At 37.7% G+C, this 25,442-nt stretch overlaps 4 non-coding genes across 4 annotated transcripts; all 4 read left to right on the plus strand.

Moving 5' to 3' along the window:
* The first annotated feature begins 11,932 nt into the window (after positions 1–11,932).
* TRNAI-GAU (transfer RNA isoleucine (anticodon GAU)) lies at positions 11,933–12,005 on the plus strand. Its single transcript has one exon. It is a non-coding gene; the product is annotated as a tRNA-Ile (tRNA).
* A 2,264-nt stretch (positions 12,006–14,269) lies between these two features.
* On the plus strand, positions 14,270–14,342 carry TRNAF-GAA (transfer RNA phenylalanine (anticodon GAA)). The gene has a single exon. It is a non-coding gene; the product is annotated as a tRNA-Phe (tRNA).
* A 4,003-nt stretch (positions 14,343–18,345) lies between these two features.
* Positions 18,346–18,418, plus strand: TRNAF-GAA (transfer RNA phenylalanine (anticodon GAA)). Its single transcript has one exon. It is a non-coding gene; the product is annotated as a tRNA-Phe (tRNA).
* A 3,418-nt stretch (positions 18,419–21,836) lies between these two features.
* TRNAF-GAA (transfer RNA phenylalanine (anticodon GAA)) lies at positions 21,837–21,909 on the plus strand. Its single transcript has one exon. It is a non-coding gene; the product is annotated as a tRNA-Phe (tRNA).
* Positions 21,910–25,442: the final 3,533 nt, after the last annotated feature.

Here is a 25,442-nt window from a genome sequence, read left to right on the forward strand (position 1 = left end):
CAAAGTTGTCAGTATTGAGATGACATAGCTTACCTACTCAGGCGACATACGTCTGTGTAATACAGTGCTGGTCCACTCAGAGTTTTAAAAGAAAAACGACCTAACATTTATCCCAAAAACGCTACTCACCCATTTCACCAGTTAGCTGCTGAACAATGCAGGACACATTAAAACACAGCTCTAACCTCAGATTGAAAATCCAGGTTCTGCATCTCTGTTCTGGGATTGTTAAAAAAAAGAGGCTGAATACTATAGCTGCTGGCAGGCCGAAATAGCTCAGTTGGGAGAGCGTTAGACTGAAGATCTAAAGGTCCCTCGTTCGATCCCGGCTTTCGGCACATTTTGAACTTCTGCTTTGCATGCCACAAAGACTATTTTGAGTCAACTCATATTGACTTTGTTTATAATGATCAAAACCTTTTATCAAGATAATCGATAATACAATTAATTCAACATATTATTTACTTTCTGTCTTTCTTTCAAACTTGCTTCCTCCTCTCTTGTATTCAACTTTGCTTCCTTTATTTCCCAATTCTTCCTTTAATTGAAAGTAAAGCTTTGCCTGCATCAGCCTCCAGTTCCCCTTATACAAAACTGTTAGTAGTCAGATGACCTAGCTTGCCGACCCTCGCCATATAGGTCTGTGTTTCTGAGTATAAGTCCATTCATAGTTTACAAACATCATCTAACTAACTTGGCTCCTAAAAAGGAAATTCACCCATCAGACCAATTTAGCTACTGAATAATACTGGACAATTTAACACATAACTGCACATGCGGATAGAGTGACCAGGTTCTGCATTTATCTTTAACAATTATAAAAAATACAACAGAAAGCCGAAATTGCCAGCTGCTGGATGAAATAGCTCAGTTGGGAGAGCAGTAGACTGAAGTTCTAAAGGTCCCTAGTTCAATCCCGGGTTTAGGCACATTTTGAACTTCTGCTTTGCATGCCACAAAGACTATTTTGAGTCAACTCATATTGACTTTGTTTATAATGATCAAAACCTTTTATCAAGATAATCGACAATACAATTAATTCAACATATTATTTACTTTCTGTCTTTCTTTCAAACTTGCTTCCACCTCTCTTGTATTCAATTTTGCCTCCTTTATTTCCCAAGTCTTCCTTTAATTGAAAGTAAAGCTTTGCCTGCATCAGCCTCCAGTTCCCCTTATACAAAACTGTTAGTAGTCAGATGACCTAGCTTGCCGACCCTCGCCATATAGGTCTGTGTTTCTGAGTATAAGTCCATTCATAGTTTACAAACATCATCTAACTAACTTGGCTCCTAAAAAGGAAATTCACCCATCAGACCAATTTAGCTACTGAATAATACTGGACAATTTAACACATAACTGCACATGCAGATAGAGTGACCAGGTTCTGCATTTATCTTTAACAATTATAAAAAATACAACAGAAAGCCGAAATTGCCAGCTGCTGGATGAAATAGCTCAGTTGGGAGAGCAGTAGACTGAAGTTCTAAAGGTCCCTAGTTCAATCCCGGGTTTAGGCACATTTTGAACTTCTGCTTTGCATGCCACAAAGACTATTTTGAGTCAACTCATATTGACTTTGTTTATAATGATCAAAACCTTTTATCAAGATAATCGACAATACAATTAATTCAACATATTATTTACTTTCTGTCTTTCTTTCAAACTTGCTTCCACCTCTCTTGTATTCAATTTTGCCTCCTTTATTTCCCAAGTCTTCCTTTAATTGAAAGTAAAGCTTTGCCTGCATCAGCCTCCAGTTCCCCTTATACAAAACTGTTAGTAGTCAGATGACCTAGCTTGCCGACCCTCGCCATATAGGTCTGTGTTTCTGAGTATAAGTCCATTCATAGTTTACAAACATCATCTAACTAACTTGGCTCCTAAAAAGGAAATTCACCCATCAGACCAATATAGCTACTGAATAATACTGGACAATTTAACACATAACTGCACATGCAGATAGAGTGACCAGGTTCTGCATTTATCTTTAACAATTATAAAAAATACAACAGAAAGCCGAAATTGCCAGCTGGATGAAATAGCTCAGTTGGGAGAGCAGTAGACTGAAGATCTAAAGGTCCCGGGTTTAGGCACATTTTGAACTTCTGCTTTGCATGCCACAAATGCTATTTGGAGTCAACTCATATTGACGTTGTTTATAATGATCAAAACCTTTTATCAAGCTGATCGATAAGACAACCATTTCAACATATTTTTTACATTCTGTCTTTCTGTCAAACTTGCTTCCACCTCTCTTGTATTCAACTTTACCTGCTTTATTTGCCAATTCTTCCTTTAATTGAAAGTAAAGCTTTGCCTACATCAGCCTCGAGTTCCCCTTATACAAAACTGTTAGTAGTCAGATGACCTAGTTTGCCTACCCTCGCCATATAGGTCTGTGTGTCTGAGTATAAGTCCATTCATAGTTTACAAACATCTTCTAACTAACTTGGCTCCTAAAAAGGAAATTCACCCATCAGACCAATTTAGCTGCTGAATAATATTGGACAATTTAACACATAACTGCACATGCAGATAGAATGACCAGGGTCTGCATTTATCTTTAACAATTATCAAAAATACAACAGAAAGCCAAAATGGCCAGCTGGATGAAATAGCTCAGTTGGGAGAGTGTTAGATTGAAAATCTAAAAGTCCCTTGTTCAATGCTGGGTTTCGGAAAAGTCTGAGAGGTTTCTTGCTTCTCACAAAATATTTCTTGGTATCAGCTCAAGTTTTTCTTTCTTTATTTATCAAAATATTTGATCAACTGATCGACAACATGATCAATTCAACATAGAATTGTCTTTCTGTCCTCCTTCTAAATATGCTTCCACCTCTCTTGCATTCAGCTTCGACTACAAATGTTTCCTATTTCATGCTTTTTTCTAAAGTAAACTCTTGTCTGCATCAGCTTCCACTTCTCCTTGAACACAGATTTCAGTATTCAGATGACATAGCTTACCTACTCAGGCCAAATACCTCTGTGTAATATGGTGCTAGTCCATTCAGAGTAAAAAACAAAAGCTACCTAACCTGGATCCGAAAAATGCTATTTACCTATTGCACCCGTTAACTGATGAATGATACAGGACATCTTAAAACATAGCTCTAGCATGAGGTTGAGCATCTATTTTCTTGGGAAGTTTAAAAGAAAGGATGAAGACGCAAACTACCAGCAGGCCGAAATAGCTCAGTTGGGAGAGCGTTAGACTGAAGATCTAAAGGTCTCTGGTTCAATCCTGGGTTTCGGCACAATTTCAACTTCTGCTTTTCATGTCACAAAAGCTGTTAGGAGTTAAATCAACGCTCTTCTTTATCAAAACCTTTTATCAATCTGATCAACAACACAATCAATTCAACATATTATTTACTTTCTGTCTTCCTTTCAAACTTGCTTCCACCTCTCTTGTATTCAACTATGCCTCATTTATTTGCAACTTCTTGCTTTATTTTAAAGTAAAGCTTTGCCTGCATCAGCCTCCAATTCCCCTTATACAAAACTGTCAGTAGTCAGATGACATAGCTTGCACACCCTGGCCATATAGGTCTGTGTTTCAGAGTATAAGTCAATTCAGAGTTTAGAAAAAAAATATTCTACCTACCTTGTCCCCTAAAATGGATATTCACTCATCAGACCAAGTTACCTGCTGAATGATACTGGACACTTTAACACATAACTATAAACGAAAATAGAATGACCAGGTTCTGTATGTATCGTCTACAATTATTAATAATACATCAGGAGGCCACAGGGACTTGTTGGCTGAAATATCTCAGTTGGGAGATCGTTAGACTGAAGAGCTTAAGGTACCTGATTCAATCCTGACTTTCAGCACAGTGCGAGGGGATCCTACATTCTTGCAAAATATTTCTTGAAATCAGCTCTAGTTTTTTTTCTTTATTTCTCAAAATATTTTATCAACTGATCAACAACATGATAACTTCAACAAAAAGTTGTCTTTCTGTCCTCCTTCTAAACTTGCTTCCACCTCTCTTGCCATCAGCTTTGATGACGAATTTATCCCATTTTATACTTTTTTCAAAGTAAACTCTTGTCTGCATCAGCTTTCACTTCTCCTTGAACAAAGTTGTCAGTATTGTGATGACATAGCTTACCTACTCAGGCGACATACGTCTGTGTAATACAGTGCTGGTCCACTCAGAGTTTTAAAAGAAAAACGACCTAACATTTATCCCAAAAACGCTACTCACCCATTTCACCAGTTAGCTGCTGAACAATGCAGGACACATTAAAACACAGCTCTAACCTCAGATTGAAAATCCAGGTTCTGCATCTCTGTTCTGGGATTGTTCACAAAAAGAGGCTGAATACTATGGCTGTTGGCAGGCCGAAATAGCTCAGTTGGGAGAGCGTTAGACTGAACATCTAAAGGTCCCTGGTTCGATCCCTGGTTTCGGCACATTTTGAGCTTCTGCTTTGCATGCCACAAAGACTATTTTGAGTCAACTCATATTGACTTTGTTTATAATGATCAAAACCTTTTATCAAGCTGATCGATAAGACAACCATTTCAACATATTTTTTACATTCTGTCTTTCTGTCAAACTTGCTTTTACCTCTCTTGTATTCAACTTTACCTGCTTTATTTGCCAATTCTTCCTTTAATTGAAAGTAAAGCTTTGCCTGCATCAGCCTCGAGTTCCCCGTATACAAAACTGTTAGTAGTCAGATGACCTAGTTTGCCTACCCTCGCCATATAGGTCTGTGTGTCTGAGTATAAGTCCATTCATAGTTTACAAACATCTTCTAACTAACTTGGCTCCTAAAAAGGAAATTCACCCATCAGACCAATTTAGCTGCTGAATAATATTGGACAATTTAACACATAACTGCACATGCAGATAGAATGACCAGGGTCTGCATTTATCTTTAACAATTATCAAAAATACAACAGAAAGCCAAAATGGCCAGCTGGATGAAATAGCTCAGTTGGGAGAGTGTTAGATTGAAAATCTAAAAGTCCCTTGTTCAATGCTGGGTTTCGGAAAAGTCTGAGAGGTTTCTTGCTTCTCACAAAATATTTCTTGGTATCAGCTCAAGTTTTTCTTTCTTTATTTATCAAAATATTTGATCAACTGATCGACAACATGATCAATTCAACATAGAATTGTCTTTCTGTCCTCCTTCTAAATTTGCTTCCACCTCTCTTGCATTCAGCTTCGACTACAAATGTTTCCTATTTCATGCTTTTTTCTAAAGTAAACTCTTGTCTGCATCAGCTTCCACTTCTCCTTGAACACAGATTTCAGTATTCAGATGACATAGCTTACCTACTCAGGCCAAATACCTCTGTGTAATATGGTGCTAGTCCATTCAGAGTAAAAAACAAAAGCTACCTAACCTGGATCCGAATATGCTATTTACCTATTGCACCCGTTAACTGATGAATGATACAGGACATCTTAAAACATAGCTCTAGCATGAGGTTGAGCATCTATTTTCTTGGGAAGTTTAAAAGAAAGGATGAAGACCCAAACTACCAGCAGGCCGAAATAGCTCAGTTGTGAGAGAGTTAGACTGAAGATCTAAAGGTCCCTGGTTCAATCCCGGGTTTCGGCACAATTTCAATTTCTGCTTTTCATGTCACAAAAGCTGTTTGGAGTTAAATCAACGCTCTGCTTTATCAAAACCTTTTATCAATCTGATCAACAACACAATCAATTCAACATATTATTTACTTTCTGTCTTCCTTTCAAACTTGCTTCCACCTCTCTTGTATTCAACTATGCCTCATTTATTTGCAACTTCTTGCTTTATTTTAAAGTAAAGCTTTGCCTGCATCAGCCTCCAATTCCCCTTATACAAAACTGTCAGTAGTCAGATGACATAGCTTGTACACCCTGGCCATATAGGTCTGTGTTTCAGAGTATAAGTCAATTCAAGAGTTTAGAAAAAAAAATTCTACCTACCTTGTCCCCTAAAAAGGATATTCACTCATCAGACCAAGTTACCTGCTGAATGTTACTGGACACTTTAACACATAACTATAAACGAAAATAGAATGACCAGGTTCTGTATGTATCGTCTACAATTATTAATAATACATCAGGAGGCCACAGGGACTTGTTGGCTGAAATATCTCAGTTGGGAGATCGTTAGACTGAAGAGCTTAAGATACCTGATTCAATCCTGACTTTCAGCACAGTGCGAGGGGATCCTACATTCTTGCAAAATATTTCTTGAAATCAGCTCTAGTTTTTTTTTCTTTATTTCTCAAAATATTTTATCAACTGATCAACAACATGATAACTTCAACAAAAAGTTGTCTTTCTGTCCTCCTTCTAAACTTGCTTCCACCTCTCTTGCCATCAGCTTTGATGACGAATTTATCCCATTTTATACTTTTTTCAAAGTAAACTCTTGTCTGCATCAGCTTTCACTTCTCCTTGAACAAAGTTGTCAGTATTGAGATGACATAGCTTACCTACTCAGGCGACATACGTCTGTGTAATACAGTGCTGGTCCACTCAGAGTTTTAAAAGAAAAACGACCTAACATTTATCCCAAAAATGCTACTCACCCATTTCACCAGTTAGCTGCTGAACAATGCAGGACACATTAAAACACAGCTCTAACCTCAGATTGAAAATCCAGGTTCTGCATCTCTGTTCTGGGATTGTTCAAAAAAAGAGGCTGAATACTATAGCTGCTGGCAGGCCGAAATAGCTCAGTTGGGAGAGCGTTAGACTGAAGATTTAAAGGTCCCTGGTTCGATCCCGGCTTTCGGCACATTTTGAACTTCTGCTTTGCATGCCACGAAGACTATTTTGAGTCAACTCATATTGACTTTGTTTATAATGATCAAAACCTTTTATCAAGATAATCGACAATACAATTAATTCAACATATTATTTACTTTCTGTCTTTCTTTCAAACTTGCTTCCACCTCTCTTGTATTCAACTTTGCCTCCTTTATTTCCCAATTCTTCCTTTAATTGAAAGTAAAGCTTTGCCTGCATCAGCCTCCAGTTCCCCTTATACAAAACTGTTAGTAGTCAGATGACCTAGCTTGCCGACCCTCGCCATATAGGTCTGTGTGTCTGAGTATAAGTCCATTCATAGTTTACAAACATCTTCTAACTAACTTGGCTCCTAAAAAGGAAATTCACCCATCAGACCAATTTAGCTGCTGAATAATATTGGACAATTTAACACATAACTGCACATGCAGATAGAATGACCAGGGTCTGCATTTATCTTTAACAATTATCAAAAATACAACAGAAAGCCAAAATGGCCAGCTGGATGAAATAGCTCAGTTGGGAGAGTGTTAGATTGAAAATCTAAAAGTCCCTTGTTCAATGCTGGGTTTCGGAAAAGTCTGAGAGGTTTCTTGCTTCTCACAAAATATTTCTTGGTATCAGCTCAAGTTTTTCTTTCTTTATTTATCAAAATATTTGATCAACTGATCGACAACATGATCAATTCAACATAGAATTGTCTTTCTGTCCTCCTTCTAAATTTGCTTCCACCTCTCTTGCATTCAGCTTCGACTACAAATGTTTCCTATTTCATGCTTTTTTGTAAAGTAAACTCTTGTCTGCATCAGCTTCCACTTCTCCTTGAACACAGATTTCAGTATTCAGATGACATAGCTTACCTACTCAGGCCAAATACCTCTGTGTAATATGGTGCTAGTCCATTCAGAGTAAAAAACAAAAGCTACCTAACCTGGATCCGAAAAATGCTATTTACCTATTGCACCCGTTAACTGATGAATGATACAGGACATCTTAAAACATAGCTCTAGCATGAGGTTGAGCATCTATTTTCTTGGGAAGTTTAAAAGAAAGGATGAAGACCCAAACTACCAGCAGGCCGAAATAGCTCAGTTGGGAGAGTGTTAGACTGAAGATCTAAAAGTCCCTGGTTCAATCCCGGGTTTCGGCACAATTTCAATTTCTGCTTTTCATGTCACAAAAGCTGTTTGGAGTTAAATCAACGCTCTTCTTTATCAAAACCTTTTATCAATCTGATCAACAACACAATCAATTCAACATATTATTTACTTTCTGTCTTCCTTTCAAACTTGCTTCCACCTCTCTTGTATTCAACTATGCCTCATTTATTTGCAACTTCTTGCTTTATTTTAAAGTAAAGCTTTGCCTGCATCAGCCTCCAATTTCCCCTTATACAAAACTGTCAGTAGTCAGATGACATAGCTTGTACACCCTGGCCATATAGGTCTGTGTTTCAGAGTATAAGTCAATTCAGAGTTTAGAAAAAAAAATTCTACCTACCTTGTCCCCTAAAAAGGATATTCACTCATCAGACCAAGTTACCTGCTGAATGATACTGGACACTTTAACACATAACTATAAACGAAAATAGAATGACCAGGTTCTGTATGTATCGTCTACAATTATTAATAATACATCAGGAGGCCACAGGGACTTGTTGGCTGAAATATCTCAGTTGGGAGATCGTTAGACTGAAGAGCTTAAGGTACCTGATTCAATCCTGACTTTCAGCACAGTGTGAGGGATCCTACATTCTTGCAAAATATTTCTTGAAATCAGCTCTAGTTTTTTTTTCTTTATTTCTCAAAATATTTTATCAACTGATCAACAACATGATAACTTCAACAAAAAGTTGTCTTTCTGTCCTCCTTCTAAACTTGCTTCCACCTCTCTTGCCATCAGCTTTGATGACGAATTTATCCCATTTTATACTTTTTTCAAAGTAAACTCTTGTCTGCATCAGCTTTCACTTCTCCTTGAACAAAGTTGTCAGTATTGAGATGACATAGCTTAGCTACTCAGGCGACATACGTCTGTGTAATACAGTGCTGGTCCACTCAGAGTTTTAAAAGAAAAACGACCTAACATTTATCCCAAAAACGCTACTCACCCATTTCACCAGTTAGCTGCTGAACAATGCAGGACACATTAAAACACAGCTCTAACCTCAGATTGAAAATCCAGGTTCTGCATCTCTGTTCTGGGATTGTTCAAAAAAAGAGGCTGAATACTATAGCTGCTGGCAGGCCGAAATAGCTCAGTTGGGAGAGCGTTAGACTGAAGATCTAAATGTCCCTGGTTCGATCCCGGCTTTCGGCACATTTTGAACTTCTGCTTTGCATGCCACAAAGACTATTTTGAGTCAACTCATATTGACTTTGTTTATAATGATCAAAACCTTTTATCAAGATAATCGACAATACAATTAATTCAACATATTATTTACTTTCTGTCTTTCTTTCAAACTTGCTTCCACCTCTCTTGTATTCAACTTTGCTTCCTTTACTTCCCAATTCTTCCTTTAATTGAACGTAAAGCTTTGCCTGCATCAGCCTCCAGTTCCCCTTATACAAAACTGTTAGTAGTCAGATGACCTAGCTTGCCGACCCTCGCCATATAGGTCTGTGTTTCTGAGTATAAGTCCATTCATAGTTTACAAACATCATCTAACTAACTTGGCTCCTAAAAAGGAAATTCACCCATCAGACCAATTTAGCTACTGAATAATACTGGACAATTTAACACATAACTGCACATGCAGATAGAGTGACCAGGTTCTGCATTTATCTTTAACAATTATAAAAAATACAACAGAAAGCCGAAATTGCCAGCTGGATGAAATAGCTCAGTTGGGAGAGCAGTAGACTGAAGATCTAAAGGTCCCTGGTTCAATCCCAGGTTTAGGCACATTTTGAACTTCTGCTTTGCATGCCACAAATGCTATTTGGAGTCAACTCATATTGACGTTGTTTATAATGATCAAAACCTTTTATCAAGCTGATCGATAAGACAACCATTTCAACATATTTTTTACATTCCGTCTTTCTGTCAAACTTGCTTCCACCTCTCTTGTATTCAACTTTACCTGCTTTATTTGCCAATTCTTCCTTTAATTGAAAGTAAAGCTTTGCCTGCATCAGCCTCGAGTTCCCCTTATACAAAACTGTTAGTTGTCAGATGACCTAGTTTGCCTACCCTCGCCATATAGGTCTGTGTGTCTGAGTATAAGTCCATTCATAGTTTACAAACATCTTCTAACTAACTTGGCTCCTAAAAAGGAAATTCACCCATCAGACCAATTTAGCTGCTGAATAATATTGGACAATTTAACACATAACTGCACATGCAGATAGAATGACCAGGGTCTGCATTTATCTTTAACAATTATCAAAAATACAACAGAAAGCCAAAATGGCCAGCTGGATGAAATAGCTCAGTTGGGAGAGTGTTAGATTGAAAATCTAAAAGTCCCTTGTTCAATGCTGGGTTTCGGAAAAGTCTGAGAGGTTTCTTGCTTCTCACAAAATATTTCTTGGTATCAGCTCAAGTTTTTCTTTCTTTATTTATCAAAATATTTGATCAACTGATCGACAACATGATCAATTCAACATAGAATTGTCTTTCTGTCCTCCTTCTAAATTTGCTTCCACCTCTCTTGCATTCAGCTTCGACTACAAATGTTTCCTATTTCATGCTTTTTTGTAAAGTAAACTCTTGTCTGCATCAGCTTCCACTTCTCCTTGAACACAGATTTCAGTATTCAGATGACATAGCTTACCTACTCAGGCCAAATACCTCTGTGTAATATGGTGCTAGTCCATTCAGAGTAAAAAACAAAAGCTACCTAACCTGGATCCGAAAAATGCTATTTACCTATTGCACCCGTTAACTGATGAATGATACAGGACATCTTAAAACATAGCTCTAGCATGAGGTTGAGCATCTATTTTCTTGGGAAGTTTAAAAGAAAGGATGAAGACCCAAACTACCAGCAGGCCGAAATAGCTCAGTTGGGAGAGCGTTAGACTGAAGATCTAAAGGTCCCTGGTTCAAGCCCGGGTTTCTGCACAATTTCAACTTCTGCTTTTCATGTCACAAAAGCTGTTTGGAGTTAAATCAACGCTCTTCTTTATCAAAACCTTTTATCAATCTGATCAACAACACAATCAATTCAACATATTATTTACTTTCTGTCTTCCTTTCAAACTTGCTTCCACCTCTCTTGTATTCAACTATGCCTCATTTATTTGCAACTTCTTGCTTTATTTTAAAGTAAAGCTTTGCCTGCATCAGCCTCCAATTCCCCTTATACAAAACTGTCAGTAGTCAGATGACATAGCTTGCACACCCTGGCCATATAGGTCTGTGTTTCAGAGTATAAGTCAATTCAGAGTTTAGAAAAAAAATATTCTACCTACCTTGTCCCCTAAAAAGGATATTCACTCATCAGACCAAGTTACCTGCTGAATGATACTGGACACTTTAACACATAACTATAAACGAAAATAGAATGACCAGGTTCTGTATGTATCATCTACAATTATTAATAATACATCAGGAGGCCACAGGGACTTGTTGGCTGAAATATCTCAGTTGGGAGATCGTTAGACTGAAGAGCTTAAGGTACCTGATTCAATCCTGACTTTCAGCACAGTGCGAGGGGATCCTACATTCTTGCAAAATATTTCTTGAAATCAGCTCTAGTCTTTTTTTCTTTATTTCTCAAAATATTTTATCAACTGATCAACAACATGATAACTTCAACAAAAAGTTGTCTTTCTGTCCTCCTTCTAAACTTGCTTCCACCTCTCTTGCCATCAGCTTTGATGACGAATTTATCCCATTTTATACTTTTTTCAAAGTAAACTCTTGTCTGCATCAGCTTTCAGTTCTCCTTGAACAAAGTTGTCAGTATTGTGATGACATAGCTTACCTACTCAGGCGACATACGTCTGTGTAATACAGTGCTGGTCCACTCAGAGTTTTAAAAGAAAAACGACCTAACATTTATCCCAAAAACGCTACTCACCCATTTCACCAGTTAGCTGCTGAACAATGCAGGACACATTAAAACACAGCTCTAACCTCAGATTGAAAATCCAGGTTCTGCATCTCTGTTCTGGGATTGTTCAAAAAAAGAGGCTGAATACTATAGCTTCTGGCAGGCCGAAATAGCTCAGTTGGGAGAGCGTTAGACTGATGATCGAAAGGTCCCTGGTTCGATCCCGGCTTTCGGCACATTTTGAAATTCTGCTTTGCATGCCACAAAGACTATTTTGAGTCAACTCATATTGACTTTGTTTATAATGATCAAAACCTTTTATCAAGATAATCGACAATACAATTAATTCAACATATTATTTACTTTCTGTCTTTCTTTCAAACTTGCTTCCACCTCTCTTGTATTCAACTTTGCCTCCTTTATTTCCCAAGTCTTCCTTTAATTGAAAGTAAAGCTTTGCCTGCATCAGCCTCCAGTTCCCCTTATACAAAACTGTTAGTAGTCAGATGACCTAGCTTGCCGACCCTCGCCATATAGGTCTGTGTTTCTGAGTATAAGTCCATTCATAGTTTACAAACATCATCTAACTAACTTGGCTCCTAAAAAGGAAATTCACCCATCAGACCAATTTAGCTACTGAATAATACTGGACAATTTAACACATAACTGCACATGCAGATAGAGTGACCAGGTTCTGCATTTATCTTTAACAATTATAAAAAATACAACAGAAAGCCGAAATTGCCAGCTGGATGAAATAGCTCAGTTGGGAGAGCAGTAGACTGAAGATCTAAAGGTCCCTGGTTCAATCCCAGGTTTAGGCACATTTTGAACTTCTGCTTTGCATGCCACAAATGCTATTTGGAGTCAACTCATATTGACGTTGTTTATAATGATCAAAAGCTTTTATCAAGCTGATCGATAAGACAATCATTTCAACATATTTTTTACATTCTGTCTTTCTGTCAAACTTGCTTCCACCTCTCTTGTATTCAACTTTACCTGCTTTATTTGCCAATTCTTCCTTTAATTGAAAGTAAAGCTTTGCCTGCATCAGCCTCCAGTTCCCCTTATTCAAAACTGTTAGTAGTCAGATGACCTAGCTTGCCGACCCTCGCCATATAGGTCTGTGTTTCTGAGTATAAGTCCATTCATAGTTTACAAACATCATCTAACTAACTTGGCTCCTAAAAAGGAAATTCACCCATCAGACCAATTTAGCTACTGAATAATACTGGACAATTTAACACATAACTGCACATGCATATAGAGTGACCAGGTTCTGCAATTATCTTTAACAATTATAAAAAATACAAAAGAAAGCTGTAATTGACAGCTGGATGAAATAGCTCAGTTGGGAGAGCAGTAGACTGAAGCTCTAAAGGTCCCTGGTTCAATACCGGGTTTAGGCACATTTTGAACTTCTGCTTTGCATGCCACAAATGCTATTTGGAGTCAACTCATATTGACGTTGTTTATAATGATCAAAAGCTTTTATCAAGCTGATCGATAAGACAACCATTTCAACATATTTTTTACATTCCGTCTTTCTGTCAAACTTGCTTCCACCTCTCTTGTATTCAACTTTACCTGCTTTATTTGCCAATTCTTCCTTTAATTGAAAGTAAAGCTTTGCCTGCATCAGCCTCGAGTTCCCCTTATACAAAACTGTTAGTTGTCAGATGACCCAGTTTGCCTACCCTCGCCATATAGGTCTGTGTGTCTGAGTATAAGTCCATTCATAGTTTACAAACATCTTCTAACTAACTTGGCTCCTAAAAAGGAAATTCACCCATCAGACCAATTTAGCTGCTGAATAATATTGGACAATTTAACACATAACTGCACATGCAGATAGAATGACCAGGGTCTGCATTTATCTTTAACAATTATCAAAAATACAACAGAAAGCCAAAATGGCCAGCTGAATGAAATAGCTCAGTTGGGAGAGTGTTAGATTGAAAATCTAAAAGTCCCTTGTTCAATGCTGGGTTTCGGAAAAGTCTGAGAGGTTTCTTGCTTCTCACAAAATATTTCTTGGTATCAGCTCAAGTTTTTCTTTCTTTATTTATCAAAATATTTGATCAACTGATCGACAACATGATCAATTCAACATAGAATTGTCTTTCTGTCCTCCTTCTAAATTTGCTTCCACCTCTCTTGCATTCAGCTTCGACTACAAATGTTTCCTATTTCATGCTTTTTTGTAAAGTAAACTCTTGTCTGCATCAGCTTCCACTTCTCCTTGAACACAGATTTCAGTATTCAGATGACATAGCTTACCTACTCAGGCCAAATACCTCTGTGTAATATGGTGCTAGTCCATTCAGAGTAAAAAACAAAAGCTACCTAACCTGGATCCGAAAAATGCTATTTACCTATTGCACCCGTTAACTGATGAATGATACAGGACATCTTAAAACATAGCTCTAGCATGAGGTTGAGCATCTATTTTCTTGGGAAGTTTAAAAGAAAGGATGAAGACCCAAACTACCAGCAGGCCGAAATAGCTCAGTTGGGAGAGCGTTAGACTGAAGATCTAAAGGTCCCTGGTTCAATCCCGGGTTTCGGCACAATTTCAACTTCTGCTTTTCATGTCACAAAAGCTGTTTGGAGTTAAATCAACGCTCTTCTTTATCAAAACCTTTTATCAATCTGATCAACAACACAATCAATTCAACATATTATTTACTTTCTGTCTTCCTTTCAAACTTGCTTCCACCTCTCTTGTATTCAACTATGCCTCATTTATTTGCAACTTCTTGCTTTATTTTAAAGTAAAGCTTTGCCTGCATCAGCCTCCAATTCCCCTTATACAAAACTGTCAGTAGTCAGATGACATAGCTTGCACACCCTGGCCATATAGGTCTGTGTTTCAGAGTATAAGTCAATTCAGAGTTTAGAAAAAAAATATTCTACCTACCTTGTCCCCTAAAAAGGATATTCACTCATCAGACCAAGTTACCTGCTGAATGATACTGGACACTTTAACACATAACTATAAACGAAAATAGAATGACCAGGTTCTGTATGTATCATCTACAATTATTAATAATACATCAGGAGGCCACAGGGACTTGTTCGCTGAAATATCTCAGTTGGGAGATCGTTAGACTGAAGAGCTTAAGGTACCTGATTCAATCCTGACTTTCAGCACAGTGCGAGGGGATCCTACATTCTTGCAAAATATTTCTTGAAATCAGCTCTAGTCTTTTTTTCTTTATTTCTCAAAATATTTTATCAACTGATCAACAACATGATAACTTCAACAAAAAGTTGTCTTTCTGTCCTCCTTCTAAACTTGCTTCCACCTCTCTTGCCATCAGCTTTGATGACGAATTTATCCCATTTTATACTTTTTTCAAAGTAAACTCTTGTCTGCATCAGCTTTCACTTCTCCTTGAACAAAGTTGTCAGTATTGTGATGACATAGCTTACCTACTCAGGCGACATACGTCTGTGTAATACAGTGCTGGTCCACTCAGAGTTTTAAAAGAAAAACGACCTAACATTTATCCCAAAAACGCTACTCACCCATTTCACCAGTTAGCTGCTGAACAATGCAGGACACATTAAAACACAGCTCTAACCTCAGATTGAAAATCCAGGTTCTGCACCTCTGTTCTGGGATTGTTCAAAAAAAGAGGCTGAATACTATAGCTGCTGGCAGGCCGAAATAGCTCAGTTGGGAGAGCGTTAGACTGAAGATCGAAAGGTCCCTGGTTCGATCCCAGCTTTCGGCACATTTTGAACTTCTGCTTTGCATGCCACAAAGACTATTTTGAGTCAACTCATATTGACTTTGTTTATAATGATCAAAACCTTTTATCAAGATAATCGACAATACAATTAATTCAACATATTATTTACTTTCTGTCTTTCTTTCAAACTTGCTTCCACCTCTCTTGTATTCAACTTTGCCTCCTTTATTTCCCAAGTCTTCCTTTAATTGAAAGTAAAGCTTTGCCTGCATCAGCCTCCAGTTCCCCTTATACAAAACTGTTAGTAGTCAGATGACCTAGCTTGCCGACCCTCGCCATATAGGTCTGTGTTTCTGAGTATAAGTCCATTCATAGTTTACAAACATCATCTAACTAACTTGGCTCCTAAAAAGGAAATTCACCCATCAGACCAATTTAGCTACTGAATAATACTGGACAATTTAACACATAACTGCACATGCAGATAGAGTGACCAGGTTCTGCATTTATCTTTAACAATTATAAAAAATACAACAGAAAGCCGAAATTGCCAGCTGGATGAAATAGCTCAGTTGGGAGAGCAGTAGACTGAAGATCTAAAGGTCCCGGGTTTAGGCACATTTTGAACTTCTGCTTTGCATGCCACAAATGCTATTTGGAGTCAACTCATATTGACGTTGTTTATAATGATCAAAACCTTTTATCAAGCTGATCGATAAGACAACCATTTCAACATATTTTTTACATTCTGTCTTTCTGTCAAACTTGCTTCCACCTCTCTTGTATTCAACTTTACCTGCTTTATTTGCCAATTCTTCCTTTAATTGAAAGTAAAGCTTTGCCTACATCAGCCTCGAGTTCCCCTTATACAAAACTGTTAGTAGTCAGATGACCTAGTTTGCCTACCCTCGCCATATAGGTCTGTGTGTCTGAGTATAAGTCCATTCATAGTTTACAAACATCTTCAAACTAACTTGGCTCCTAAAAAGGAAATTCACCCATCAGACCAATTTAGCTGCTGAATAATATTGGACAATTTAACACATAACTGCACATGCAGATAGAATGACCAGGGTCTGCATTTATCTTTAACAATTATCAAAAATACAACAGAAAGCCAAAATGGCCAGCTGGATGAAATAGCTCAGTTGGGAGAGTGTTAGATTGAAAATCTAAAAGTCCCTTGTTCAATGCTGGGTTTCGGAAAAGTCTGAGAGGTTTCTTGCTTCTCACAAAATATTTCTTGGTATCAGCTCAAGTTTTTCTTTCTTTATTTATCAAAATATTTGATCAACCGATCGACAACATGATCAATTCAACATAGAATTGTCTTTCTGTCCTCCTTCTAAATATGCTTCCACCTCTCTTGCATTCAGCTTCGACTACAAATGTTTCCTATTTCATGCTTTTTTCTAAAGTAAACTCTTGTCTGCATCAGCTTCCACTTCTCCTTGAACACAGATTTCAGTATTCAGATGACATAGCTTACCTACTCAGGCCAAATACCTCTGTGTAATATGGTGCTAGTCCATTCAGAGTAAAAAACAAAAGCTACCTAACCTGGATCCGAAAAATGCTATTTACCTATTGCACCCGTTAACTGATGAATGATACAGGACATCTTAAAACATAGCTCTAGCATGAGGTTGAGCATCTATTTTCTTGGGAAGTTTAAAAGAAAGGATGAAGACGCAAACTACCAGCAGGCCGAAATAGCTCAGTTGGGAGAGCGTTAGACTGAAGATCTAAAGGTCTCTGGTTCAATCCTGGGTTTCGGCACAATTTCAACTTCTGCTTTTCATGTCACAAAAGCTGTTAGGAGTTAAATCAACGCTCTTCTTTATCAAAACCTTTTATCAATCTGATCAACAACACAATCAATTCAACATATTATTTACTTTCTGTCTTCCTTTCAAACTTGCTTCCACCTCTCTTGTATTCAACTATGCCTCATTTATTTGCAACTTCTTGCTTTATTTTAAAGTAAAGCTTTGCCTGCATCAGCCTCCAATTCCCCTTATACAAAACTGTCAGTAGTCAGATGACATAGCTTGCACACCCTGGCCATATAGGTCTGTGTTTCAGAGTATAAGTCAATTCAGAGTTTAGAAAAAAAATATTCTACCTACCTTGTCCCCTAAAATGGATATTCACTCATCAGACCAAGTTACCTGCTGAATGATACTGGACACTTTAACACATAACTATAAACGAAAATAGAATGACCAGGTTCTGTATGTATCGTCTACAATTATTAATAATACATCAGGAGGCCACAGGGACTTGTTGGCTGAAATATCTCAGTTGGGAGATCGTTAGACTGAAGAGCTTAAGGTACCTGATTCAATCCTGACTTTCAGCACAGTGCGAGGGGATCCTACATTCTTGCAAAATATTTCTTGAAATCAGCTCTAGTTTTTTTTCTTTATTTCTCAAAATATTTTATCAACTGATCAACAACATGATAACTTCAACAAAAAGTTGTCTTTCTGTCCTCCTTCTAAACTTGCTTCCACCTCTCTTGCCATCAGCTTTGATGACGAATTTATCCCATTTTATACTTTTTTCAAAGTAAACTCTTGTCTGCATCAGCTTTCACTTCTCCTTGAACAAAGTTGTCAGTATTGTGATGACATAGCTTACCTACTCAGGCGACATACGTCTGTGTAATACAGTGCTGGTCCACTCAGAGTTTTAAAAGAAAAACGACCTAACATTTATCCCAAAAACGCTACTCACCCATTTCACCAGTTAGCTGCTGAACAATGCAGGACACATTAAAACACAGCTCTAACCTCAGATTGAAAATCCAGGTTCTGCATCTCTGTTCTGGGATTGTTCACAAAAAGAGGCTGAATACTATAGCTGTTGGCAGGCCGAAATAGCTCAGTTGGGAGAGCGTTAGACTGAACATCTAAAGGTCCCTGGTTCGATCCCGGGTTTCGGCACATTTTGAGCTTCTGCTTTGCATGCCACAAAGACTATTTTGAGTCAACTCATATTGACTTTGTTTATAATGATCAAAACCTTTTATCAAGCTGATCGATAAGACAACCATTTCAACATATTTTTTACATTCTGTCTTTCTGTCAAACTTGCTTTTACCTCTCTTGTATTCAACTTTACCTGCTTTATTTGCCAATTCTTCCTTTAATTGAAAGTAAAGCTTTGCCTGCATCAGCCTCGAGTTCCCCGTATACAAAACTGTTAGTAGTCAGATGACCTAGTTTGCCTACCCTCGCCATATAGGTCTGTGTGTCTGAGTATAAGTCCATTCATAGTTTACAAACATCTTCTAACTAACTTGGCTCCTAAAAAGGAAATTCACCCATCAGACCAATTTAGCTGCTGAATAATATTGGACAATTTAACACATAACTGCACATGCAGATAGAATGACCAGGGTCTGCATTTATCTTTAACAATTATCAAAAATACAACAGAAAGCCAAAATGGCCAGCTGGATGAAATAGCTCAGTTGGGAGAGTGTTAGATTGAAAATCTAAAAGTCCCTTGTTCAATGCTGGGTTTCGGAAAAGTCTGAGAGGTTTCTTGCTTCTCACAAAATATTTCTTGGTATCAGCTCAAGTTTTTCTTTCTTTATTTATCAAAATATTTGATCAACTGATCGACAACATGATCAATTCAACATAGAATTGTCTTTCTGTCCTCCTTCTAAATTTGCTTCCACCTCTCTTGCATTCAGCTTCGACTACAAATGTTTCCTATTTCATGCTTTTTTCTAAAGTAAACTCTTGTCTGCATCAGCTTCCACTTCTCCTTGAACACAGATTTCAGTATTCAGATGACATAGCTTACCTACTCAGGCCAAATACCTCTGTGTAATATGGTGCTAGTCCATTCAGAGTAAAAAACAAAAGCTACCTAACCTGGATCCGAATATGCTATTTACCTATTGCACCCGTTAACTGATGAATGATACAGGACATCTTAAAACATAGCTCTAGCATGAGGTTGAGCATCTATTTTCTTGGGAAGTTTAAAAGAAAGGATGAAGACCCAAACTACCAGCAGGCCGAAATAGCTCAGTTGTGAGAGCGTTAGACTGAAGATCTAAAGGTCCCTGGTTCAATCCCGGGTTTCGGCACAATTTCAATTTCTGCTTTTCATGTCACAAAAGCTGTTTGGAGTTAAATCAACGCTCTGCTTTATCAAAACCTTTTATCAATCTGATCAACAACACAATCAATTCAACATATTATTTACTTTCTGTCTTCCTTTCAAACTTGCTTCCACCTCTCTTGTATTCAACTATGCCTCATTTATTTGCAACTTCTTGCTTTATTTTAAAGTAAAGCTTTGCCTGCATCAGCCTCCAATTCCCCTTATACAAAACTGTCAGTAGTCAGATGACATAGCTTGTACACCCTGGCCATATAGGTCTGTGTTTCAGAGTATAAGTCAATTCAAGAGTTTAGAAAAAAAAATTCTACCTACCTTGTCCCCTAAAAAGGATATTCACTCATCAGACCAAGTTACCTGCTGAATGTTACTGGACACTTTAACACATAACTATAAACGAAAATAGAATGACCAGGTTCTGTATGTATCGTCTACAATTATTAATAATACATCAGGAGGCCACAGGGACTTGTTGGCTGAAATATCTCAGTTGGGAGATCGTTAGACTGAAGAGCTTAAGATACCTGATTCAATCCTGACTTTCAGCACAGTGCGAGGGGATCCTACATTCTTGCAAAATATTTCTTGAAATCAGCTCTAGTTTTTTTTTCTTTATTTCTCAAAATATTTTATCAACTGATCAACAACATGATAACTTCAACAAAAAGTTGTCTTTCTGTCCTCCTTCTAAACTTGCTTCCACCTCTCTTGCCATCAGCTTTGATGACGAATTTATCCCATTTTATACTTTTTTCAAAGTAAACTCTTGTCTGCATCAGCTTTCACTTCTCCTTGAACAAAGTTGTCAGTATTGAGATGACATAGCTTACCTACTCAGGCGACATACGTCTGTGTAATACAGTGCTGGTCCACTCAGAGTTTTAAAAGAAAAACGACCTAACATTTATCCCAAAAATGCTACTCACCCATTTCACCAGTTAGCTGCTGAACAATGCAGGACACATTAAAACACAGCTCTAACCTCAGATTGAAAATCCAGGTTCTGCATCTCTGTTCTGGGATTGTTCAAAAAAAGAGGCTGAATACTATAGCTGCTGGCAGGCCGAAATAGCTCAGTTGGGAGAGCGTTAGACTGAAGATCTAAAGGTCCCTGGTTCGATCCCGGCTTTCGGCACATTTTGAACTTCTGCTTTGCATGCCACAAAGACTATTTTGAGTCAACTCATATTGACTTTGTTTATAATGATCAAAACCTTTTATCAAGATAATCGACAATACAATTAATTCAACATATTATTTACTTTCTGTCTTTCTTTCAAACTTGCTTCCACCTCTCTTGTATTCAACTTTGCCTCCTTTATTTCCCAATTCTTCCTTTAATTGAAAGTAAAGCTTTGCCTGCATCAGCCTCCAGTTCCCCTTATACAAAACTGTTAGTAGTCAGATGACCTAGCTTGCCGACCCTCGCCATATAGGTCTGTGTGTCTGAGTATAAGTCCATTCATAGTTTACAAACATCTTCTAACTAACTTGGCTCCTAAAAAGGAAATTCACCCATCAGACCAATTTAGCTGCTGAATAATATTGGACAATTTAACACATAACTGCACATGCAGATAGAATGACCAGGGTCTGCATTTATCTTTAACAATTATCAAAAATACAACAGAAAGCCAAAATGGCCAGCTGGATGAAATAGCTCAGTTGGGAGAGTGTTAGATTGAAAATCTAAAAGTCCCTTGTTCAATGCTGGGTTTCGGAAAAGTCTGAGAGGTTTCTTGCTTCTCACAAAATATTTCTTGGTATCAGCTCAAGTTTTTCTTTCTTTATTTATCAAAATATTTGATCAACTGATCGACAACATGATCAATTCAACATAGAATTGTCTTTCTGTCCTCCTTCTAAATTTGCTTCCACCTCTCTTGCATTCAGCTTCGACTACAAATGTTTCCTATTTCATGCTTTTTTGTAAAGTAAACTCTTGTCTGCATCAGCTTCCACTTCTCCTTGAACACAGATTTCAGTATTCAGATGACATAGCTTACCTACTCAGGCCAAATACCTCTGTGTAATATGGTGCTAGTCCATTCAGAGTAAAAAACAAAAGCTACCTAACCTGGATCCGAAAAATGCTATTTACCTATTGCACCCGTTAACTGATGAATGATACAGGACATCTTAAAACATAGCTCTAGCATGAGGTTGAGCATCTATTTTCTTGGGAAGTTTAAAAGAAAGGATGAAGACCCAAACTACCAGCAGGCCGAAATAGCTCAGTTGGGAGAGTGTTAGACTGAAGATCTAAAGGTCCCTGGTTCAATCCCGGGTTTCGGCACAATTTCAATTTCTGCTTTTCATGTCACAAAAGCTGTTTGGAGTTAAATCAACGCTCTTCTTTATCAAAACCTTTTATCAATCTGATCAACAACACAATCAATTCAACATATTATTTACTTTCTGTCTTCCTTTCAAACTTGCTTCCACCTCTCTTGTATTCAACTATGCCTCATTTATTTGCAACTTCTTGCTTTATTTTAAAGTAAAGCTTTGCCTGCATCAGCCTCCAATTTCCCCTTATACAAAACTGTCAGTAGTCAGATGACATAGCTTGTACACCCTGGCCATATAGGTCTGTGTTTCAGAGTATAAGTCAATTCAGAGTTTAGAAAAAAAAATTCTACCTACCTTGTCCCCTAAAAAGGATATTCACTCATCAGACCAAGTTACCTGCTGAATGATACTGGACACTTTAACACATAACTATAAACGAAAATAGAATGACCAGGTTCTGTATGTATCGTCTACAATTATTAATAATACATCAGGAGGCCACAGGGACTTGTTGGCTGAAATATCTCAGTTGGGAGATCGTTAGACTGAAGAGCTTAAGGTACCTGATTCAATCCTGACTTTCAGCACAGTGTGAGGGATCCTACATTCTTGCAAAATATTTCTTGAAATCAGCTCTAGTTTTTTTTTCTTTATTTCTCAAAATATTTTATCAACTGATCAACAACATGATAACTTCAACAAAAAGTTGTCTTTCTGTCCTCCTTCTAAACTTGCTTCCACCTCTCTTGCCATCAGCTTTGATGACGAATTTATCCCATTTTATACTTTTTTCAAAGTAAACTCTTGTCTGCATCAGCTTTCACTTCTCCTTGAACAAAGTTGTCAGTATTGAGATGACATAGCTTAGCTACTCAGGCGACATACGTCTGTGTAATACAGTGCTGGTCCACTCAGAGTTTTAAAAGAAAAACGACCTAACATTTATCCCAAAAACGCTACTCACCCATTTCACCAGTTAGCTGCTGAACAATGCAGGACACATTAAAACACAGCTCTAACCTCAGATTGAAAATCCAGGTTCTGCATCTCTGTTCTGGGATTGTTCAAAAAAAGAGGCTGAATACTATAGCTGCTGGCAGGCCGAAATAGCTCAGTTGGGAGAGCGTTAGACTGAAGATCTAAAGGTCCCTGGTTCGATCCCGGCTTTCGGCACATTTTGAACTTCTGCTTTGCATGCCACAAAGACTATTTTGAGTCAACTCATATTGACTTTGTTTATAATGATCAAAACCTTTTATCAAGATAATCGACAATACAATTAATTCAACATATTATTTACTTTCTGTCTTTCTTTCAAACTTGCTTCCACCTCTCTTGTATTCAACTTTGCTTCCTTTACTTCCCAATTCTTCCTTTAATTGAACGTAAAGCTTTGCCTGCATCAGCCTCCAGTTCCCCTTATACAAAACTGTTAGTAGTCAGATAACCTAGCTTGCCGACCCTCGCCATATAGGTCTGTGTTTCTGAGTATAAGTCCATTCATAGTTTACAAACATCATCTAACTAACTTGGCTCCTAAAAAGGAAATTCACCCATCAGACCAATTTAGCTACTGAATAATACTGGACAATTTAACACAGAACTGCACATGCATATAGAGTGAGCAGGTTCTGCATTTATCTTTAACAATTATAAAAAATACAACAGAAAGCCGAAATTGACAGCTGGATGAAATAGCTCAGTTGGGAGAGCAGTAGACTGAAGTTCTAAAGGTCCCTGGTTCAATACCGGGTTTAGGCACATTTTGAACTTCTGCTTTGCATGCCACAAATGCTATTTGGAGTCAACTCATATTGACGTTGTTTATAATGATCAAAAGCTTTTATCAAGCTGATCGATAAGACAACCATTTCAACATATTTTTTACATTCTGTCTTTCTGTCAAACTTGATTCCACCTCTCTTGTATTCAACTTTACCTGCTTTATTTGCCAATTCTTCCTTTAATTGAAAGTAAAGCTTTGCCTGCATCAGCCTCGAGTTCCCCTTATACAAAACTGTTAGTTGTCAGATGACCTAGTTTGCCTACCCTCGCCATATAGGTCTGTGTGTCTGAGTATAAGTCCATTCATAGTTTACAAACATCTTCTAACTAACTTGGCTCCTAAAAAGGAAATTCACCCATCAGACCAATTTAGCTGCTGAATAATATTGGACAATTTAACACATAACTGCACATGCAGATAGAATGACCAGGGTCTGCATTTATCTTTAACAATTATCAAAAATACAACAGAAAGCCAAAATGGCCAGCTGGATGAAATAGCTCAGTTGGGAGAATGTTAGATTGAAAATCTAAAAGTCCCTTGTTCAATGCTGGGTTTCGGAAAAGTCTGAGAGGTTTCTTGCTTCTCACAAAATATTTCTTGGTATCAGCTCAAGTTTTTCTTTCTTTATTTATCAAAATATTTGATCAACTGATCGACAACATGATCAATTCAACATAGAATTGTCTTTCTGTCCTCCTTCTAAATTTGCTTCCACCTCTCTTGCATTCAGCTTCGACTACAAATGTTTCCTATTTCATGCTTTTTTGTAAAGTAAACTCTTGTCTGCATCAGCTTCCACTTCTCCTTGAACACAGATTTCAGTATTCAGATGACATAGCTTACCTACTCAGGCCAAATACCTCTGTGTAATATGGTGCTAGTCCATTCAGAGTAAAAAACAAAAGCTACCTAACCTGGATCCGAAAAATGCTATTTACCTATTGCACCCGTTAACTGATGAATGATACAGGACATCTTAAAACATAGCTCTAGCATGAGGTTGAGCATCTATTTTCTTGGGAAGTTTAAAAGAAAGGATGAAGACCCAAACTACCAGCAGGCCGAAATAGCTCAGTTGGGAGAGCGTTAGACTGAAGATCTAAAGGTCCCTGGTTCAATCCTGGGTTTCGGCACAATTTCAACTTCTGCTTTTCATGTCACAAAAGCTGTTTGGAGTTAAATCAACGCTCTTCTTTATCAAAACCTTTTATCAATCTGATCAACAACACAATCAATTCAACATATTATTTACTTTCTGTCTTCCTTTCAAACTTGCTTCCACCTCTCTTGTATTCAACTATGCCTCATTTATTTGCAACTTCTTGCTTTATTTTAAAGTAAAGCTTTGCCTGCATCAGCCTCCAATTCCCCTTATACAAAACTGTCAGTAGTCAGATGACATAGCTTGCACACCCTGGCCATATAGGTCTGTGTTTCAGAGTATAAGTCAATTCAGAGTTTAGAAAAAAAATATTCTACCTACCTTGTCCCCTAAAAAGGATATTCACTCATCAGACCAAGTTACCTGCTGAATGATACTGGACACTTTAACACATAACTATAAACGAAAATAGAATGACCAGGTTCTGTATGTATCGTCTACAATTATTAATAATACATCAGGAGGCCACAGGGACTTGTTGGCTGAAATATCTCAGTTGGGAGATCGTTAGACTGAAGAGCTTAAGGTACCTGATTCAATCCTGACTTTCAGCACAGTGCGAGGGGATCCTACATTCTTGCAAAAT

This window comes from Triturus cristatus, chromosome 8 (assembly GCF_964204655.1).
Source record: "Triturus cristatus chromosome 8, aTriCri1.1, whole genome shotgun sequence".
Classification (NCBI taxonomy): domain Eukaryota; kingdom Metazoa; phylum Chordata; class Amphibia; order Caudata; family Salamandridae; genus Triturus; species Triturus cristatus.